Here is a 21,706-nt window from a genome sequence, read left to right on the forward strand (position 1 = left end):
TTATTGGCTATTCATTCTAATTTACGTATTTATGGAGTGTTTATACAATGTTGCGCCAAGTCCCTGTTACCCCACACATTTTCAGTGCATTTCCCTGCCAATTTCCTTACTGTAAAATATATATATCCAGGAGTGTTTTTCCTTTTGGGGGGGTGAGTGGAAACAGTTTCGTTGTGCAAAAGCACCAAATCATCCACAAGTCGAGCAACCTAAATTCCTGATGTAAATAATCAGTCACCCCTCGTTCTCTTGCAGGAAGGGAGCGTGGTGTTTTGTGGTTCGCCTCAGGTGCCAAAATGTTTTTGGCTAACCCTGGTCGTGTGATGTGAGAACTGTCCCTCCGTTTGTCCAGGGGAAATTCCTTGAGAACTCCAGCAGTCCTCATGGACAGGAAATCAGCTGCGAGATTAACATGTGACAGGAAAAGCAGATTAAAAAAACCACACGCTTCTAGTAGGCCTTTCCCCATTAACGATACAGGAATTTAATTCATTACGCATTTTTTTTAGATTTACTGTATTAGTTGCTTTTCTACAGAAAATGAACTTGGAGTGAATTACAAAAACAAAGATGCAACATAGATTCAAACGAAAAATGAAACCAACCTAAAACAGAATACTGTAATATATTCAACTGTGCCTCACTCAGAATTGAGCTAGGTATTACCTTGGTCAGGGTCTGCTCAAGACATTTTGACACCTGAGGCAAACCACAAAATGGCACCCCCTCCCCAGCAGGGAAGAAGGGGTGAGTTAATATCTGCATCAGGAACATGGATTGGCGGGTGGGAATAAAGATCTACATCAGGATCTGCTGCCCCTGTGGATCCTGCCGCCTGTTGCGGTCGCCTTACCTTGTCTTACAGACAGGTGGGCCGGCCCTGACCTTGGATGGTGTTTATTAGGTAGATCTTGCCAAAAGATTGACGCATTCTCATTGCAAAACGTTTTTGCGAGCATTGCATAGATGCCCCGCTTCCAGTCCCTGTGTGCCTTTTTGACATCTGGAATCTTTTAAAGTATGTTACGGTTTGTGAAGGAACCGTGTGGTTGTGCAACGGTGGCTTTGCTGAATCTGTTAGAAGCAAGCTGAAAAAGTGTCTGAAGTGTCCAAAGCGTGTTGGATGAGCTTTTTCTTTTGTGGGGGTGCAGAGCTGATGGGAGGAGAAGAACGCCTCTGCTTGCAACAGAATGTAAGGCAAAGGAGTTATGGAAAATGAGCAGGCAGGTCCACTGAACTCTGGGTCATCCTTTGAAGGCGTTTTTGACCCTGGAGCAGCCATTCTTTGTGTCCTCCCCTTTTGTTTTTGTTTTTTTTATATAAATTATTATTAGTTTTTTAACATATCATTTTCAACAGTAATTAAACATACTTTTACACCTTATACAATTTTTTTTTACTTCCATCAATCTCATCTGAAAATTTTCCCTTCTAATCTCTTAATATACATTTCTTACTTTCCCTATTACATTTAAATCTCATAACTAATATCTCTATTCTTTTTCTACTTTGTAACGTTTCATGTATTTCTCCTTACAAAACTTCTTGTAGTCCTAGTAGCGTAATTTGTTGATTACAATTGCTCTTCAGGTAGTTCATATACTTCTTCCAATCTTCTGTGAATCTCTGGTCCTGCAGGTTTCGATTCCTTCCTGTCATTTTGTCCAATTCTACATTGTCCATTAATTTTGTCTGCCATTCTTCTTTCATCCCCCCTTTCACTCTCCCAGAGCTGCCCGTCAGCTTCCCTTCTTAGCGGTTATTTGGCCTCAGTGGCATAGGGCAGTCTTGTCAGTAGGCGGAGCACATCTCCTGCGGGAGGGGCAAGGCAAACCTGCCTTCTCGCCTTACCTGCTCATGCTATCTTTTGCCAGGGCTTCAGGGCTGCCTCTTCTGGGTTGCCTGAGAGAAGTTGCTAGGGGGGTGGGGCACGTTGGCAGAAGAATAAGTGTCTTGGCGTTTTATGTAGGCTTACTGAAAATGTCTTCGTGCATAAAAGGCAAATGTTTTCTGAGGTAACAGGAATTTTCTGGCTCCCCTCCTTTGGCTACGAGGACCCTCTTTTTGACCCCAGGCAGGGGCATGATGTACCCTGTGCACACCCCCCCCCCGAGCCATGACCACAAAATTGTTTAACGCTCTGCTATGAGGACAGTACACGTAACCTGAGACGTCCGTAACATGAGGTATGACTGTACTTCGATGCACACTTTGCCGTAATGTCTACATTCTACATACATTAGGTTTGAGAACTGCCTTGCAAAATTTGGAGGAGGGCCAATTTCACAGGATAGCCATGTCACAGTTTCCATATACACTGGTACCTCGAGTTACAGACGCTTCAGGTTACAGACGCTTCAAGTTACAGGCTCCGCTAATCCAGAAATAGTACCTCGGGTTAAGAACTTTGCTTCAGGATGAGAACAGAAATCGCACAGCGGCAGTGGGAGGCCCCATTAGCTAAAGGTTAAGAACAGTTTCAGGTTAAGAACAGACCTCCAGAACGAATTAAGTTCTTAACCCGAGGTACCACTGTATTATCATCCTGCTGTTGCTCCAGACAGCTGGATTGTGGTCTGTTTTGGCAAGCAAGACCTCCATTCTCTCTCCCCAACCAAAGAGCATGGAGTAGGAGGGGGCCAAGGGTCCTGTGGTCCCCTTCCTCAGGCCTGTTCCTTTGTCTATTTATGCCTCTGTCTATGGGTAGAGTACCCAATTAGCTCATGATGTTCTTCTTTATAAAAAGAAGGAAAATCCCATATCCATATCGGGGCCTTACCTTTCTTAGGCAAACCAGAATATTACAAAACAACAACAACAACAACAACCTGCCCTTCTGACTGGGTTTCCCCAGCCACTCTTCGCGGCTTCCAGCACATATAAAAACAAAATAAAGCGTCAAACATTAAAAATGTCCTTATACAGAGCTGCCTTCAGATGTCTTCTAAAAGTTGTGTAGTTATTAGTCTCCTTGACATCTGATGGGAGGGCGTTCCACAGGGCGGGCGCCACTACCGAGAAGGCCCTCGGCCTGGTACCCTACCTTCTCATTTGTTATAATAATAATAATTTATTATTTATACCATGCCATTATGGCTGGGTTTCCCCAGCCACTCTGGGCGGCTTCCAGCAAAATATTAAAACATAATAATTCATCAAATATTAAAAGCTTCCCTAAACAGGGCTACCTTCAGATGTCTTCTAAAAGTCTGGTAGTTGTTTTTCCCTTTGACATCTGGTGGGAGGGTGTTCCACAGGGCGGGTGCCACGACCAAGAAGGCCCTCTGCCTGTTTCCCTGTAACTTGGCTTCTCGCAATGAGGGAACCGCCAGAAGGCCCTCGATGTTGAACCTCAGTGTCCGGGCAGAACGATGGGGGTGGAGACGCTCCTTCAGATATACTGGACTGAGACCATTTAGGGCTTTAAAGGTCAGCACCAACACTTTGAATTGTACTCAGAAACATACTGGGAGCCAGTGAAGATCCTTTCAGACCGGTGTTGTAGGGTCCCAGCGGCCACTCCCTGTCACCAGTCTAGCTGCCGCATTCTGCTTAGTTGTAGTTTCTGAGTTGCCTTCAAAAATAGCCCCCAAGGCATCTGAGTTCCCCAGAACTCTTCGTTTTCTTTACCATCAAGCCTGAGGAAGTGTCCTGAGGTACTCAGAAGCTTGCATGCTGTTTTGTGACTGTGTGATTGGCCTAAGAAAGGTACGGACCCAATACGGATTTTGGACTAGGATTTCATGTTTTGAGAGAGAGCCATAATCATCTTGTGGGAAGGTGGGAGGCTGGACTGATGAAACCTGACTCTGTAGGGGGCGATGGGCTTCTCTGCACCCCGGATTCTGTCAGCGTGTACATCTAAAAACGTGTGTGATGAATGTAGCAAGGAATTGTACATACACAACCAGCAATAAGGGTCACCTCTATGTGTTAAATTGCTTGTAACGCATGTACAAATGTGTTTGTTCTTTGAAGTACATTGCAAGTATGTTGGCATATTGGATGTAGGAGAAATTAGAATCAGTTCCCTTATGGAGGCAGACTCTCCTAACTGGTACTTTCTGAATCAACGTGAGAACCAAAACACAGAACATTCCTTCAAAATCCACAGTTCTCTGCAATGCAGTCCTCCAGCCGAGGAAGGGCTGCAGAAATACATACACCAGGGTAAACTGTGCATAAATATGCATACATTAGTGAAAATACCCTGCAAAAAAATGCATTATATTTGGGGAAACCACTTTGCCAAAAAAGAGAAAAGCATATTAGGCAAAATGCTTGCAAACGTGTCTATTAGGAGAAATTTGCACTCTGATGCTGCCAAATTTTCACGAGGACTTAAAAAAATAAATCACAAACCAATGTGAAAATGTGGAAACTGAAGACTGGAAAAACGAAAAACTGAGGGAAACGAAAACTGGCGAATTTGCCCGTCCCTCCTCTCTTAATGCTGGTTGTATATGTTAATTAGGGACCTGCAGAATTGTATCCAAATAATTCTGTGTGGCATAGTGGATCTGCCCCAAGAATTGACATTTGCTTTGGCTCTCTGTTCAATGTGCGTTTGGTGCACAGGGTCAGGGTCATAGCTGGGCATGCTGGGGCATGTCCTGAGGCCTCGCACCCCAATAGCCCTCTCCTCCCGGACAACCATTGCGGCTTGCTTGTTTACCTGCCCCTGGAGGGGATAATTGAGCCAATTCCAGCGGTGAGAAAGGCAGAGGAGCGACTGCCATTGCCTGCTTGCTCATTGGCTTTGTCTGGTATCGAGGCAGAGGAGCCTCAGCAGTTGGCAACGATGGAAGTAAGGGAAGCATTTACTCTCTCACCCAAGGCCACCCAGAAACTTGGGAGCCAACATTGCCTTGGTATGCAAACCCGGGTTTGTGACAGCAACATGTGAATGGGCTCTTTCTCAATGCTTGCCTATTATGTTCAAATTGTTGTGGTCTGCCTGACTTTCCGCTGTGTGACGTAGGGTTGTATATCCCCACTCAGTTAGATGCAGTGAAATAAATGGACCTAAGGATGTTTACATACCATGACACCCCCCTGTCCCATTTTTGGGAACTGTAGTTTACCCCCTCACTGTGCTACAACTCCCAGCACCCTTAAACTACAGTTTCTGGGGGTGTTTTTGAGAAGGGGATGTGCTTTAAACATCTGGCTTGTTCACATCCTTAGTTAGTCATGTCCATTAATTTAAGAAGAGGAAGAAGAAGAGTTTGGATTTGATATCCCGCCTTTCACTCCCTTTAAGGAGTCTCAAAGCAGCTAACATTCTCCTTTCCCTTCCTCCCCCACAACAAACACTCTGTGAGGTGAGTGGGGCTGAGAGACTTCAGAGAAGTGTGACTGGCCCAAGGTCACCCAGCAGCTGCATGTGGAGGAGCGGAGACGCGAACCGGGTTCCCCAGATTACGAGACTACTGCTCTTAACCACCACACTGGCTCTTAAATGGGTCTTCTAGCACTGGATCTCAACGATTTATTTATTAGGGACCTTGCCGAAAACCCACAACTTAAGAATATATACATGGTTAGTATATATGCCAAGATTCACTTTGTGGTGTAGCGGTTGGTCAGGAGGTCGGACGAGAGCTTGGGAGACCCAGGCGCAAACCGCCTTTCAGCCATGAAGTTCATTGCGTCATCGTAGGCCCGTTACTCTCTCTCTTTCAGCCTACCTCACAAGGTGGTTGTGCAGAGAAAAGGTGGGAGGACAGAGAATTTTTTATTATGTATTTAATTATGGGGTATCAGAGTTTTTAGGGGGTTAACCAGGCTGGGATAGCTGGGATAGCTGGCTTGTTGGTTTTTGAATGTCTGATGTAGATTTTTTCAATTTCGTTGTTCTGTATGGGACAACGACAATAAAGATTATCGTACTGTATCGTAACCTCGCCTGGCACTCGGAGCTCTTTGTACGAGTGTGAAACATAAACTTATTTACCCAGCACCATCATTGCTCTTCAACGCAGGGAAAATGAGGGACTTTTGGGGGCAGATGTGTTTCTTTTGCACCACCATAATGCCCCTAAAAATCCTTATTGCTCTTGCAGTATCCTTCCGGTTGGCTGGACTCAGGTCGGCCGACTTTTCTCCAAGGCTGGAGCCTGCGACGGCTTGGTGTGGAGGAAAACACCTGCGGGACCACGGAGCTACGTTTACCTTTGCCTTATTTTTAGCCCTGCCTAAACCCCGCCGAGGAGGACCACCTGTTGATCAACGGGTTTAGTCAGTCGTAAATCCCGGGAAGACGTCTCGAGCGCCACTGGGGGCCTCCCGGGAGCGGCTTGGCAGGGATGGGGTTGCGTTTCGCTAGAGACGGGAGCGGGAGAGCCTTGGGAACGTGTGCTTCTCGTTGGACGGGTCTCGGAGTGAATCCGAGGGCGCAGTCGGGCTGCCCCTACATGTCCCACAGCACCTGAGTCACCTGCCTCATCCAGTGCTGCTTGCGTCGCCTTTCCACACACCAGAAGGCCATTCAATAGAGCCCTGCAAGCAGTGCTAGAAACTCAGATACGGTTGCCATCAAAATTATTCAACCACCATTGCAAATCAGGTTCATTATCAAAATTTGCAGGCTTTCAGCTGTTTGCCAGGAGCAAATCAAAGTTGGGTTTTCAGCTGAATTTGGGGGAACCGCTTGAGCAGTGCTGGATTTTCGTATAACTTAGCATAGGGGACCTTCTGCCTGCAAGACGGATGCTCTGCCCGGATAGCTCAGTTGGTTAGAGCATGGTGCTGATAACGCCAAGGTTGTGGGTTCGATGGGACAGCTGAATATTCCTGCCTTGCAGGGGGTTAGACTTGAATGATCCCTCCTAACTCTACAATCCTATGATTCTATGACCGCTAGGCCATGGCCCTTCCCAGTTTGACAAGGGTTTTGTCCATAGTATTTGTTTCTTTGGCAAAACAGGACTGCTTCTGGGACTTTTGCTGGGAGTTCCTGGGCGGTTAGTCCCGTCCTGAGCTTAGGAAGCGTTGATACCTGCTGGCAAGGTTTCCTTCCCAGAAAGAAAAGCGTAATTAAAAGCAACGTTGTGTGGATTTAAATAAACATTCACACTATCTGTATTAGAAAATGTGTAGAAGATAACGATTACGGTGTGTTTACTTTTACTTTTATGTTTTTAGGTTTGATGTTATGTTATTAGTAACTTTTTCTGTCAGGAGGTAGCAAAGTGGGTGAAAGGAGAAACAAACCAGAAGCGGAAGTTGAGAGAAGCCTTGGAGGGGAGGGGAGGAAGGAATGCATAGTAAATGTTAAGGATTTGAGATGTATCTAATGAATGAAAAAGAAAAATGAATAACAATTTTATAAAATAAAAAAATAAAAGCAACGTTGTGGGCAAGTTGCCGGGATCTCTTTCGATGACCGCTTGCTCGTCGAGCCAAATGCCAACGCCTCGTGCTTTGACTGTAGTGAGCAGATAAATATTTTGGTGTGCTAAGTTGACAGGCGCGGCTGTGTGGAAGGGGCCTGATAACCACTCTCCATCTTGGGCTGATTGGTGACTTTGGGGAAAAAAACAGATACGGCAGGGAATTTGGACCTGGTTGTTGGGGCTGTGGGTGGCAGGATCATAGCTGTCAACCTTCCCTTTTTTTGGTGAGAAATTCCCTTATTCCAGCGCCGTTTCCCACTGCATCCTGCTGCTATCCCGGATTGTTAGATATCCTGTATACTGTCCCCGGGACAGGTGAGGCTGCTGATTCCTTATTTTCAAATCTGAAAGTTGACAGCTATGAGCAGGATACACACTGAGATCTGGGATTGTATCTTCCAAGGCAGGGTCCTTGCTGTCACAGGAACATCAGAAGAGGCTTGCAGGATCAGACCAATGGCTCATCCAGAATCCTAGGGAAGTTTGCCTGACGCCTTCATTATACAGTGGTACCTCGGGTTACAGACGCTTCAGGTTACAGACTCCACTAACCCAGAAATAGCGCTTCAGGTTAAGAACTTTGCTTCAGGATGAGAATAGAAATCGTGCTCCGGCAGCGCGGCAGCAGCAGGAGGCCCCATTAGCTAAAGTGGTGCTTCAGGTTAACAACAGTTTCAGGTTAAGTACAGACCTCCGGAACGAATTAAGTACTTAACCCGAGGTACCACTGTATGTGCCATGTGAAGAAAAATTTAGTTTTGCCTGCCTTTCCTCCTCCCTCCGTACCCCACCTTTCAAGAGCTAAGGAGCAACTTTTGAGTTTAGTCCTCAGGGCAAGGTCTTCTAAATCCAAAATCCCACTGGGAATGCAGAAGCTCTTAGGCCTAGCTCTGGCATAGCTCAGTTGGTTAGAGCGTGGTACTCATAATGCCAAGGCTGCAGGTTCGATCCCTGTGTGGGACAGCTGCTTAATCCTGCATTCAAGAGTTTGGACTAGAAGATCCTCAGTTTCCCTTCTGTAATGGCTGGTGGCTCTTTCTATCCCTTCTGTAATCTCTCAGATGTAGTAAGATATAATAATAATAATAATAATAATAATAATAATAATAATAATTTATTTATACCCTGCCCATCTGGCTGGGTTTCCCCAGCCACTCTGGGTGACTCTCAACCGAATGTTAAAGACACAATACGACACTCAACATTCCCTAAACTTCCCTAAACGGGGCTGCCTTCAGATGTCTTTTAAAAGTAAGATACAGTGGTACCTCGGGTTACATACGCTTCAGGTTACAGACTCCGCTAACCCAGAAATAGTTCCTCGGGTTAAGAACTTTGCTTCCGGATGAGAACAGAAATCGTGTTCCGGCGGCGTGGCAGCAGCAGGAGGCCCCATTAGCTAAAGTGGTGCTTCAGGTTAAGAACAGTTTCAGGTTAAGAACGGACCTCTGGAACGAATTAAGTACTTAACCTGAGGTACCGTTGTAGTTGCTTATTTCCTTGACATCTGATGGGAGGGCGTTCCACAGGGCAGGTGCCACTACCGAGAAGGCCCTCATTGAGGATTGTGTTTCACGAGAAAGAGGGAGACCAGGATTCCAAGATTCCTCCGTGACTCAGAATTAATCAGGAGCTCTAAATATTGTGGCTGAAAACCAGCTTTTGCTCTCCTCCTCCTCCTACCCTCCACCCCATTTTTCTAGTCTGGGGTGTGGCTTCAAATATTTAGGGAGTTGTTGAGCCAGATGGTATTTGACTTGGCCCAAAGTAAGCTGCATTCTCCCCCCCCCCCACGCACTCTATTATTTTAAACTCAAGTTGTCATTTCAAGGCAATAGTACATTAATCTAGTGAAGGGCTGTTAAAATATTTGACCGTGTTATTTATGGAGCCATTTTTCAGCCGTGATGGAAGATCACTGCATGGTTATGACTCTTCCTAACTGCATGCTCTCTACCATGAGGTAAGGTGAGGCAGACCCCCAAGGTGGTGGATTTGGGGCACCATTAAGGACCATTAAAGAGTTGGGAACAGATGGATTTGACCTGTAGAGGAGGCATCAGTCCTGCAGGTAGGGACCTGACTTCAAGACCTTTCTGCAGCCCCCTCCCCACAATAGTTTGGGATGAGGAGGGATGCATATGGTGTGTGGTTTACAGATGAGTAAATCTACACAAATTTGGTTTCACTTTCTTATTTTTTCAATCTCGAGCTCAGTTCTACACATTCCTGCATCAGTTTGTTCTGCATCGGCATTTTAATGCAAATCTATCCATTATACACATTTTTGTATGTAGTTTTGCCTAATGTACATATTTTCCCACCACATATAACTTTTGTATGCTGTTTTCATTAGTACAGTGGTACCTTGGGTTACATACGCTTCAGGTTACATATGCTTCAGGTTACAGACTCCGCTAACCCAGAAGTAGTGCCTCGGGTTAAGTACTTTGCTTCAGGATAAGAACAGAAATCGTGCTCCGGCGGCGCGGCAGCAGCAGGAGGCCCCATTAGCTAAAGTGGTGTTTCAGGTTAAGAACAGTTTCAAGTTAAGAACGGACCTCCGGAACGAATTAAGTACTTAACCCGAGGTACCACTGTATATGCCTTAATATGCAGGCTTTACTCTAGGCTTTTTAAATACACATTACTTACATGGCTGGAGAACTGAATTGCAAAATTTGGAGAAGTGCCAATTTTGAAGGATGGCGGTGTTTTCGTTTGCTACTTGTTTTGGAAAAATGTGTGTTTGCTAAGTTTGCCTTTAAATGTGAACTGAATTGAATTTCTCCCCCCATCCCTACTTGTGACGGGGCCTTATATGTTGTAGCACCCTGACTTGGGAATGCTTTTCCCAGGGAAGATTGCCTGGTGCCAACTCGGATGCCATTTCCACTCAAAGGCACAGGCCTTTTGATTTGCTCAAGCCAATCTCCTTTAACTGAGGCCCTCCAGATGCTTTGGACTACAACTCCCATCAGCCTCAGGCAACATGGCCAGGATGGTAGGGGGCTGATGGGAGTTGTAGTCCAAAACTACTGGACAATCTTGGGTCGGGAAGGCCCGCTTAGGCTATTGTGCTGATTCTGTTCCTTGCATTTTAATATTTTTTCCCTCTGACTTTCATTCTTGTTTCTGCTGGCGGTGCCTTTAAGAAAGATGTATAAATAATCAAAATCGGATGCTTTCTTGCATTGCCCTGCTGGAACTGACTCTAAGTGAGTCTACTTTATCTGTCTTTAGAAAGAAAGAAAGTACTTGAATACGCTGTGCTTGTCTTGTGTGCATGCGCGTGGCAAGGGTGTGTTTTAAGTGAATGTGTGTAGATTTATTACTCCCCTGTAAAAATGCTTTGTAGACTTGGCTAATCCCTGCAAAACAGCATCTCACTTTTCCTTAGGACGTCCCTATTCTCACTGGATACACACTTACGAAACTGCAGGTTATTACAATAATCCTGCTAACGTTTTTATCTGTCTGCAATTTGTCTGTAAATATTTGCTTTGTAAATATTCGACAAACCATTTCCATTCTTTTATTTAAAAAAAGGTTTGTTATCTTAATTTCTTATTCTTCTGGTAAGTTTCGCCTTTCCTGCATATTCCATAGGTTTTGGACCCATTCTTACATTGCTGACTGCCCTCCTTATCCAGTGATCAAGCAAGCAGAGGTGTGCAGACGAAGTCCACAGAGTTAAGAGAGGGCAACAGTTACATAGCGTTGCCACACATCCTAAGTAATACAGAACCGTCCAGTATTTCAGTGTAAAATCCTACGTCCTGTATTGATTCAATACAGGATGCAGTTTGTTCTGTATTTCCACCCATGGGGCCTCTGTCCGCATCTAGCTGGAGGGCGATGCTGCTGAGATTTTAAATATATGTCCATTGTTTAGGGATATGTGTACCCCTGCGTACCCCCAGAAAAAACACTGCCCTTAAGAGACTAGTTCTCAGGATTCTTCTTGACCTCTCTCTGAGCACAAGTGTTATATGGTGACAAGACCTCATTCCTGTCAGCAATCATGCCGCAGCATTCTTTGTTAAATAGAAGTTTCTGGGGTGCCTCAGACACTTCAAAACGACCTTGACAGATTAGAGAACTGGGCCAAAACAAACAAGATGAATTTTAACAGGGAGAAATGTAAAGTATTGCACTTGGGCAAAAAAAATGAGAGGCACAAATACAAGATGGGGGACACCTGGCTTGAGAGCAGTACATGTGAAAAGGATCTAGGAGTCTTGGTTGACCACAAACTTGATATGAGCCAACAGTGTGACGCGGCAGCTAAAAAAGCCAATGCAATTCTGGGCTGCATCAATAGGAGTATAGCATCTAGATCAAGGGAAGTAATAGTGCCACTGTATTCTGCTCTGGTCAGACCTCACCTGGAGTACTGTGTCCAGTTCTGGGCACCACAGTTCAAGAAGGACACCGACAAACTGGAACGTGTCCAGAGGAGGGCAACCAAAATGGTCAAAGGCCTGGAAACGATGCCTTATGAGGAACGGCTAAGGGAGCTGGGCATGTTTAGCCTGGCGAAGAGGAGGTTAAGGGGTGATATGATAGCCATGTTCAAATATATAAAAGGATGTCACATAGAGGAAGGAGAAAGGTTGTTTTCTGCTGCTCCAGAGAAGCGGACACGGAGCAATGGATCCAAACTACAAGAAAGAAGATTCCACCTAAACATTAGGAAGAACTTCCTGACAGTAAGAGCTGTTCGACAGTGGAATTTGCTGCCAAGGAGTGTGGTGGAGTCTCCTTCTTTGGAGGTCTTTAAGCAGAGGCTTGACAACCATATGTCAGGAGTGCTCTGATGGTGTTTTCTGCTTGGCAGGGGGTTGGACTCGATGGCCCTTGTGGTCTCTTCCAACTCTATGATTCTATGAGGAGAGGGTTTAAAAACAGCAGCAGCCTTCTCTGTCTTTCACAGATGTCCCAATTCTGATTGCATGCTAATAGCAAAACAGCAATGTTACCTGTAGTTTAGCCTTTGGAAGCCAGAGAACAAGGCTCCAGTGTTGTGAATCTTAACGGGAGAAGAAACTTTTTTTTTAATAGTTTCTTCTCTAGCATGGTGAATTGTCAGTTCTGTTGCCACCCCAATGGCGGCCTCATTTCCTGTCACGGTGTTTCCTGAGTCTTGGACAGAAGTGAGCGTTTAATGTGTGAAGTAGGGGTTGGAATTTAGCACGGTGATTGGTCAGTTTCGTTGTTACCACCTCCGATCGTGGCTTCCTTTCCTTTCCCCGTGTAATGCATGTTCTTTGTACTTTTGTCCATTTACTGTATTTATTTTCCCTGATTTGAACTATAAAATGGTGATTTTCTTGAGTAAAAAAAATTAAAAAATTATCTATCTATCTATATCTATCTATCTATCTATCTATCTCTATCTATCTATCTATCTATCTATCTATCTATCTATCTATCTCCCCATTGGAAAGCTCAGAAGGACGCTGGCAGCCTGCAGATTGTGACGGGCAACTGAATGGCCCTGAAGACATCTGGGGAGGTGGAAGACAAGTCTTATCTCCCTCGCTCTAGACTTGAGGACTGGGAGATGTCAGGCCATAATGATTAATGGCCTTCAGTAGGTTGGTTCTCTCTGGAGAGGGGAACTGATCCCAGCTGGAAGGAGCAGGAGAGTTTAATCCTCCCAGACCTTCCTCTTCCCTTTCCCCTACAAACCCATTCCAGAATTCCTCAGCTTGGGTTGGTTTGCTCAGCATTCCTGCCTCACATCTTTGGCACCCCACCAGTGTGTGATTAATACTCTGGAAGGTGCAGCAATTTCCTGAATATCCAGTGAAGGGCTGAAAATAATCTCTTTTAAAAAATGTGTTCTTTCTTCTTCTTCTTTTTTAAAAAATCTAGATAAAAGCGCCAATGACTTGTGTTTTCGTCTTCTTTCTTGCAGCTCAGTGATTCATCTCTTTGGAATAAATACCCTGAACATCGCCAGCTTATGTTAGAATCTGAGCAGGATTCTGACCGCTTGCCAGAGCAACCAGTTGCCAGTGGCTCCTTTTGCTGTGATCAGTGCTTAAATCAACCATGTGCTGTATCTGCTGGTTGCTACAAAAGACTGGCCAGGCTCCCCAGGGTATCCAATCAAGTGAGCATTAACAGGTAACCTGTCAGAGGAGATAAACAACACACTCAGATTTCTGCTGTAGACCGCCTTTTCTGTGATGTATGTATGATGTATGGAGGGGTGGTCTTCAGCTCCAGGACAGGGAATTTAAAATTTCTATATAAGGGCTTGCACACCATTGTTCTGGGTTCCTCCCCCCCTCCTGCGTGTGGTGAGTGAGGATCCTGTTGCAACAGATCAATAAAGATCAGGCTTACTAGCTGCTTTGCTTCTCAATATTCTCTGGTTGGCCTGTTATTTTCTCCTACCAATAGGGAACCTATGTAAGGACTCTATATGGGCTCTTGGATACCCCATAAGTGGAAAAGGGCAGATTTTTGTTTACATCACTTCACAAAAGTGGCAGCCGCATGCACTGTTTCCCGCAGCGGCGTGTGTTGTGACCCAGCCATGAAGGAAACTGAGCATAGTCTGAAATGCCAAATGCTCGGGGAAGGTCCTGTGGAATGCAGGCATTGTCTAAATGCCTGGCGCATTCATCTTTGCTGCTGTTTGGCGCATTCAGGAACGCCCTGCCCTGGGAGTTTCTGGGTGATGGCACCCTTGGGGAAAAGCAGGTAAATGGCTTAGCAAATGCTCCAAGCGCTCTTGATCTTTGAAACCCATTAGGAAGCAAACACAGGGCAACAGCCCAAGCGGTCTGGGAGCCTTGCCATAGCCGAGAGCTGAGCTGACTGCAGGCCAAAATACCTGATGCGTTTTGCTCCGAACCTGACGGCAGGCCTGGGCATACCAGGCTGGGAATAAACGCCATCGAACAAGCCGGGACTTTCTTTGTAGTGAGTACCGTATGAATGAGTTTATTATTTCGGTCCCAGACCAGTTCCAGCTCACATACAATATCAAGGAAGTCATAAAACACGATAGGGATACATTTGAATTTGCAATTAGGTGTAACAGGGACAAAACAGATATAGCAACAGTTAAAAAAAATATAAATTAAAACTTAGTCACTAAAATATAACCTAAAATTATCATTTAAGGCCTTAATCATTATGATAGCGCAGCTTGTTCCCTAAGTTTTATGGCAATCGCACAGAATTTGGCTACCCCTAACGTGATCCTTGTCCTCTACCGGGGATTTTAGACATTGAAGTTTGGATTCATTTGGAGATTTTTGCATAGCGGGTGTAATAAATACTGAGCTTATATCCCCGTAGAAATGGCAGCGTAACAAGGCATGAGAGACAGTTTCTACCTCCATCTACCTCCATTCTTTGTAGTAAGTACCGTATTGGCCCAAATATAAGCCACACCCACAAATAAGCCACACCTTTCAAAACTATTGGGGGGGGAAGACTACCCAAAAAGTTACAATTGCTAAAATTGCAAATTGCTATTCAGTTGCTACAATTCCGCAGGCACTCACACCTTTAAATGGCAAACGTATAAGAAAATCCTACAGGTACCAGAGAGGACCCGCAAGTGGGTTAAACAGTCTCAAGCTTGCAAATCGGCAATAAAACATTTTTTTGTTCCGTTTTACTGCATGTTTCAGCAGCGATATCGTAAAAGCCCATTTTTGTAAGGTCGCGAATTTAAGTCGCACTTTAACTTTTCACGGTCGGAATTTGGGAAAATAGTGTGGCTTATATTCAGGCCAATACGGTAATATGTACAGCAGGGCTAAGGAAGCTTTCCCAGCCTGAAGGCTGCATTTCCTAGTGGGCAGTCCACTGGGGGCATAGTGGCCCTGGTTTGCGGAGCTAGAAGTTAAAGTGGCAGAGCGATGGCTTTGACCCTGACCCAGGGCTGGATTTAGGTCTGATGAGGCCCTAAGCTACTGAAAGTACTGGGGCCCTTTATATGTCCAGCTGTCCTTTGTCAACAACAAATGTTTTTTGTGTTGAATATATGCTATATGGTAATTTATGGACCTAATAGGTATCTAAAGCCATTTGCATGGTTTGTCATACAAGCAGTCCGTGCAGAATGTAGGCACCCTATATATAGAAAAGAGCAAACCAGTGATATTTTAGGGAGCAGGCTAGCAGGCAGGGCCCATGACTTGTATCATAGGAGCCTACAAAACACAAAACACTGTTGCTGTATGTAGGTTTTATTTTATTTCCTTTTTATCTTCTATTTTGGGAATGTACATCCAGTTTTTCCCCCTTTAAATTTTTTGGGGGCCTCCAAGGGAGAGGGAGGGACGCAGGTGGCGCTGTGGGTAAAACCTCAGTGCCTAGGACTTGCTGATCGTAAGGTTGGCGGTTCGAATCCCTGCGGCGGGGTGAACTCCCGTCGTTCGGTCCCAGCTCCTGCCCACCTAGCAGTTCGAAAGCACCCTTAAGTGCAAGTAGATAAATAGGTACCGCTTTATAGCAGGAAGGTAACCAGCGTTTCTGTGTGCTACGCTGGTGCTGGCTCGCCAGAGCAGCTTCGTCACGCTGGCCACGTGACCCGGAAGTGTCTGCGGACAGCGCTGGCTCCTGGCCTCTTGAGTGAGATGAGCGCGCAACCCTAGAGTCGGTCACGACTGGCCCGTACGGCAGGGGTACCTTTACCTTTTTAAGGGAGAGGGGCCCTAAGCTATAGCTTGTTTAGCTTATATGTAAATCTGGCACTGCCTTTACCTTGGCACGGGAATCTGCACTGAAGCCATGCAAAGCTTTGAAAGGATGGTGGGGCAAGGAATTCAATTCTGTTCTGATTTAAAGACGAGCCATCCTTTGAAAGTCACACAAATTTTGCAGTGCAGCTCTACAGCCAGAGAATGTTTATGAGGATGCAAATATTTTGGGGAAAGTGTAAATAGACATGCATGCGTCAGTGAAAATAGCATTTGCATTAGGGGAAACTGCTTGTGTCTTTTTTTGTTGTGCTGCAGTGCAAAGCTGCCCCCGACAGCAGAAGAACAGAAATGTTGGGGGGAACATTGAAGAAGAAGCAATAATGCCTAGAAGATGCATAGACAGCCCAGAATAAATTTACCATTAAAGGTAAAGGGACCCCTGACCATTAGGTCCAGTCGTGGCCAACTCTGGGGTTGTGGCGCTCATCTCGCTTTATTGGCCAAGGGAGCCGGCATACAGCTTCCGGGTCATGTGGCCAGCAGGACTAAGCCGCTTCTGGCGAACCAGAGCAGCCCACGGAAACGCCATTTACCTTCCCGCCGGAGCGGTACCTATTTATCTACTTGCACTTTGACGTGCTTTCGAACTGCTAGGTTGGCAGGAGCAGGGACCGAGCAACGGGAGCTCACCCTGTCGTGGGGATTCGAACCGCCAATCTTCTGATCAGCAAGTCCTAGGCTCTGTGGTTTAACCCACAGCACCACCCGTGTCCCAAAAATTACCATTAATACACTATTATTGCATCTTTGACATGTTGCAGGACACATGCACACACCAGTCTGGAGTAGAAAGGGCTGGGTGAGAACTGGTTTTCAATATTGTGATATATCACCAGCTAAACATCCTTATATACCGATATATCATGATGTCTGAAATAAGGATGGAGCTATGTAGAGACAGTAGTTGGCTTAACGGTTTCCCCCCCCATTCTGGTTTTTGCATAGCACACACATGGAAACATATCATGAGTTGGGATATATCGCCAAGTCAAAAATTTTGAAACCAATATCATGCTGTGGACTTCAAACTGGTTTGGGACGATTTAACATTATATCGCCCAGCCCTAGTCTGGAGGGACCTTCAGACTTGTAAATCAGCCTTGCCCACCATCTAGGGCAGGCATAGGCAAACTCGGCCCTCCAGATATTTTGGGAGTACAATTCCCATCATCCCTGACCACTAGTCCTGTTAGCTTGGGATCATGGGAGTTGTAGTCCGAAAACATCTGGATAGGCCGAGTTTGCCTATGCCTTATCTAGGGAGTCCAGGGTTGTGTTCTTCAACCGTGTGCATCCACATCTTGGTGAACCCCAGCTCCCATCCATCCCAGCCCAGCATGGCCAACAGAGAGTGCTGATGGGAGTTGGAGTCCAGTGACTTCTGGAGGTTGCCTTGCTCCCATTTTAGCAGCTGCATTTTATAGTGGCTACATAGCACAAATAACAAGGCAGACTTCAGACTTTGCTTTGGCTGGCTTTCCCGAGCCTCCCTCTCTCCCCCACTCCCATTTCATTCACCGCTAATGGCATTGTTGAAAAGGGAAATATTTTCACCCTAATCGGCAGTAAACAAGAGTGATAAGAAACTGGTGCACACTGAGGATTTGGGCACAGTTTGGAAGGGCCCAGCGGCCTTGCTTGTTTGCTTCTAAACTTTGCACCGCACCGCTTCAGTTCCACATTCGCATCCCTGGCGCAGCTTAGAAGCACAGGATACTATTCTATTAAATGATAATACGAAAATAAAATGATAACAGTAACAATATTAATTACATTCATATCCCCGCCGCCTTCCCAACGGAGCCCAGAGTAGTAAACACACGTGATAAGACAGGCCATCTTTCTGGATAGCTCAGTCTATGCTTGTTCTGAATCCACTTTGAGGACTCAGGCCCTGCTTGTGGGCTTCCCTAGGGGGCAATCTTGTTGGCCACTGTTAAGAACAGGATGAGGCCCCCCTGTTTGGCCTGATCCAGCAGGCTCTTCTCACGTTCTTCCAAAAATAAAATAAAATAAATGCCATCTGCTTCAGCTTGTTCTGCCTCTTGACTGGTTTCAGCATCGCCCGATCATCTTCTAATTAACTGTCCTGTTCTGTTCAGCACTCGTAATTACTAACGTAAATTAGCTCCTCCGCTCTGCGGAATGCGGGCGGCGGCGGATAAACGCTTCCAATTCGGGCCGCTGCTTAATAAACCATTCTTGCCGCATGCCAAATGGTTGCCTTAAGCATGGGCTGGAACTGTGTACATGCAATACCTAAAAGATAAGTATTGGCAGCAGTTTGACTTGGTCGAGAGATGGATGCCAGCGGTGTTCTCAGGCTCCGCCCCTGGCCTTGACTGTCTTTGCTCCGCCTTCTTTACCTCTTCTGGTTCTGGAAGACTGGCAGGGAGGGAAGCTGGTTGCCGCAGAAGGGGGAGACCCATTGACTTCTTTAGCAGCCTGCCTAATCTCTGCCTCTTGGCCCTGCTCCTCTCCAGCCTCCGCTTCTGCCTCGGATTCTGGACTGCTCTCTGCCACAGGCTCTCCCCGCTCACTGAGACCCATTCCCCCTTCAGCTTCTGACACCTCGCTCTTCCCTGGGTTCTCTCTCTTTTCTCCCTCTGACCACTCATTGTCATCCCACTCCCAATCCCTGGGCTCTGAGCCTTCTTAGGGCAGTGGTTCTCAACCTGTGGGTCCCCAGATGTTGTTGGACTACAACTCCCATCATCCCTGAGCTCTGGCCTTGCTAGCTAGGGGTGATGGGAGTTGTAGTTCAACAACATCTGGGGACCCACAGGTTGAGAATCGCTGCCTTAGGGGTTCCTCAGCTGGTTCCTCCCACTATTCCTCTGTACCCAACCAGTCTATGCCAGCCCCTGGCCTGGAAAAAGATTCTCAACATTGCCATGATGTACTTGATGTCTAGGGACGCGGGTGGCGCTGTGGGTTAAACTACAGAGCCTAGGACTTGCCGATCAGAAGGTGGTTGTCCGAATCCCCACAACGGGGTGAGCTCCCGTTGCTCGGTCCCTGCTCCTGCCAACCTAGCAGTTCAAAAGCACGTCAAAGTGCAAGTAGATAAATAGGTACTGCTCCGGCGGGAAGGTAAACGGCGTTTCTGTGCGCTGCTCTGGTTCGCCAGAAGTGGCTTAGTCATGCTGGCCACATGACTCGGAAACTGTACGCCGGCTCCCTTGGCCAATAAAGCGAGATGAGCTGCAACCCCAGAGTCAGCCACGACTGGACCTAATGGTCAGGGGTCCCTTTACCTTTTTTTAACTTGATGTCTAGCTGTTCTGGTGGGCTCCAAAAGCCCCCTAACTTCTTGCAGTACTTTTGGGCTGTGCGGCCAGACTCTCTACTTTTTTTAGGGTATGGAAAACTGTGTCCCGGATGCCCAAGTGCCTGGGCCAGTGCTGCAGCTGGAGAGCAATGCTTCTGTTTTGGGGTGTGTGTGCGGGGAACGGAACATCACTTTGGTTATAGCCTGGAGCCAGAGCTGTCGGCCTACACAAGGACACTTCTGTCTTCGCTTAAACAAAACCGCCTTTGCAGCAAGGAGCCGCGCAGTTTGCGGTGGGATCCTCTACAGCCAAAACATCTGCTCATCTGGCAGACGCCGAGAGCCAGCCGAGGCCAGAAGCTTTGTAGAACAAATATGCAAGCAAATTCCATATTTATTCTCTCGCTGCCCAGGGGCGGGGAGAGCAGGGGAGCCGAGCAATTTGCCTTTGTTACGGCTCACAAAGAGAGCGCAGCGTTCGGCGGCGGTAAGCAAGGATTTCCTGAAAACCACGACAAAGGCCACAAGCAATGACCCACTGTTTGTCTTATTATTGCGGTGTTGTGTCTCTTAGTCCTTCCAGTTGTGTCTGCATTGAGGAAAGAGATTCCGCCGAAATATTAGGAAGACCTTCAACAGATTACGATACCGTCAACAGATAAATGGAATGGATTAAAGTTCAAGCTGTAAGCTACCATTGGTAACATATGAAGCTACTTCAATGGTATTTGGAATAAGTCTCCACAGACTATATTAGCTTATTGACAATTGTGTATTTGGACAAGAATATACACATCTGTATAAATGTAGGGCAATAGAACAGTATTATTACAGAGGTGCCCCGCAAGACGAATGCCTCGCAAGACGAAAAACTCGCTAGACGAAAGGGTTTTGCGGTTTTTGAGCTGCTTCGCAAGACAAATTTCCCTATGGGCTTGCTTCGCAAGACGAAAATGTCTTGCGTTTTTTGCAAGTTTGTTTCCTTTTTCTTAACACCGTTAATACAGTTGCGACTTGACTTCGAGGAGCAACTCATAGAACGCGGTGTGGTAGCCTTTTTTGAGGTTTTTGGTGATTTTTGAAGCTTTTCCAAAACTTTTCCGACACCGTGCTCCGCAAGACGAAAAATTCGCTAGACGAAAAAACTCGCGGAACAAATTAATTTTGTCTTGCGAGGCACCACTGTATTTTTGTTCATTCTCACTCACTTCCCCCCTTTGCTCTTATCTTTTTATAAATGCAATCCTCATAATATTATTAATAAACAGATGATCCTGGGGACCCCCCCCCTTCCAACTCTACAATTCTATGACAAGTAGCAGCTGTCCAGGGGTTCAGGAAGGAGCTTCTCAATCCTACCTGGCGACAGATTGAACCTGGAACCTCTGCTGCTGAACTTCGCTCCTTTCCCAGCTTGCTGGGTATAAAAGGTTTGCAAGATGGATCTGGTCATTATATGGCAACAAAAGAAAAAAAGAAAAAAGGTAAAGGATCCCTGGACGGTTAAGTCCAGTTAAAGGTGACTATGGGCTTGCTATTGAGAGACCTAGGCCCCGTCTGCGCAACACCTTTAAAGCAGTGTCACACGGCTTTGAATAGTCCTCCCCAAACAATCCTGGGAGCTGTTAAGGGTGTTGAGAGTTCTTAGGAGAGCCGCCTTCATCTCCCAGAGTTACGTTTTCCATGGTGGTTTTAACAAATCAGCCCTTCTTCCCAGGGAACTCTGGGAACCGTAGCTCTCCTGACAACTTTTAGCACCTTAAAACTACAGTGCCCAGGATTCTCTGGTGGGAAATCATGGTGGTTTGAAGTGGTATGACGCTGCTGTAAGCATGTAAAGGAAAAGGTAAAGGACCCCTGGATGGTCAAGTCCAGTCAAAGGTGGCTATGGGGTGCGGCACTCAACTCGCTTTCAGGCCGAGGGAGCCAGCGCTTGTCTGCAGACAGCTTTCCAGGTCATGTGGCCAGCAGGACTAAACCGCTTCTGGCGCAACGGGACACTGTGACGGAAACCAGAGCGCACGGAAACGCTGTTTAGCTTCCCGCCGCAGCGGTACCAATTTATCTACTTGCACTTGCGTGCTTTAGAACTGCTAGGTTGGCAGGAGCTGGGACAGAGCAACGGGAGCTCACCCCGTCATGGGGATTCGAACTGCCAACCTTCTGATCGGCAAGCACAAGAAGCTCGATGGCAGCACGTTTTGGAAGAGTGGGGGGGATCCCACCTAATGCCTCTCTGGATGCTGCCAGATTCCAGCTCCCAGCAGCCCAGCCCATCACCATGGAGTCCAGTAACAGTTGGT

The 21,706-nt window shown here is 46.4% G+C and overlaps 2 long non-coding RNA genes across 5 annotated transcripts in view; one reads left to right on the forward strand and one right to left on the reverse strand.

The window, feature by feature from the left end:
* The window catches only part of LOC308463116, a 29,822-nt gene that overhangs the window by 7,142 nt on the left and 974 nt on the right, over positions 1 to 21,706 (forward strand). For 3 of the 4 annotated variants that reach the window (XR_013979445.1, XR_013979446.1, XR_013979447.1), the window contains one exon: positions 13,321 to 14,318. This is a non-coding gene — a long non-coding RNA (uncharacterized lncRNA). Of the gene's footprint in view, positions 1 to 13,320; positions 14,337 to 21,706 lie in introns of those variants that run through there. The other variant, XR_013979448.1, reaches the window with a different exon arrangement.
* Positions 7,715 to 11,962, reverse strand: LOC308463152. The gene is made up of 2 exons (XR_013979492.1): positions 10,434 to 11,962; positions 7,715 to 10,355 (listed from the first exon to the last, which is right to left on the reverse strand). It is a non-coding gene; the product is annotated as an uncharacterized lncRNA (long non-coding RNA).

The sequence above is a fragment of the Podarcis pityusensis genome (genome assembly GCF_964106645.2).
Source record: "Podarcis pityusensis genome assembly, chromosome: 14".
NCBI classification, from domain to species: Eukaryota; Metazoa; Chordata; class Lepidosauria; order Squamata; family Lacertidae; genus Podarcis; species Podarcis pityusensis.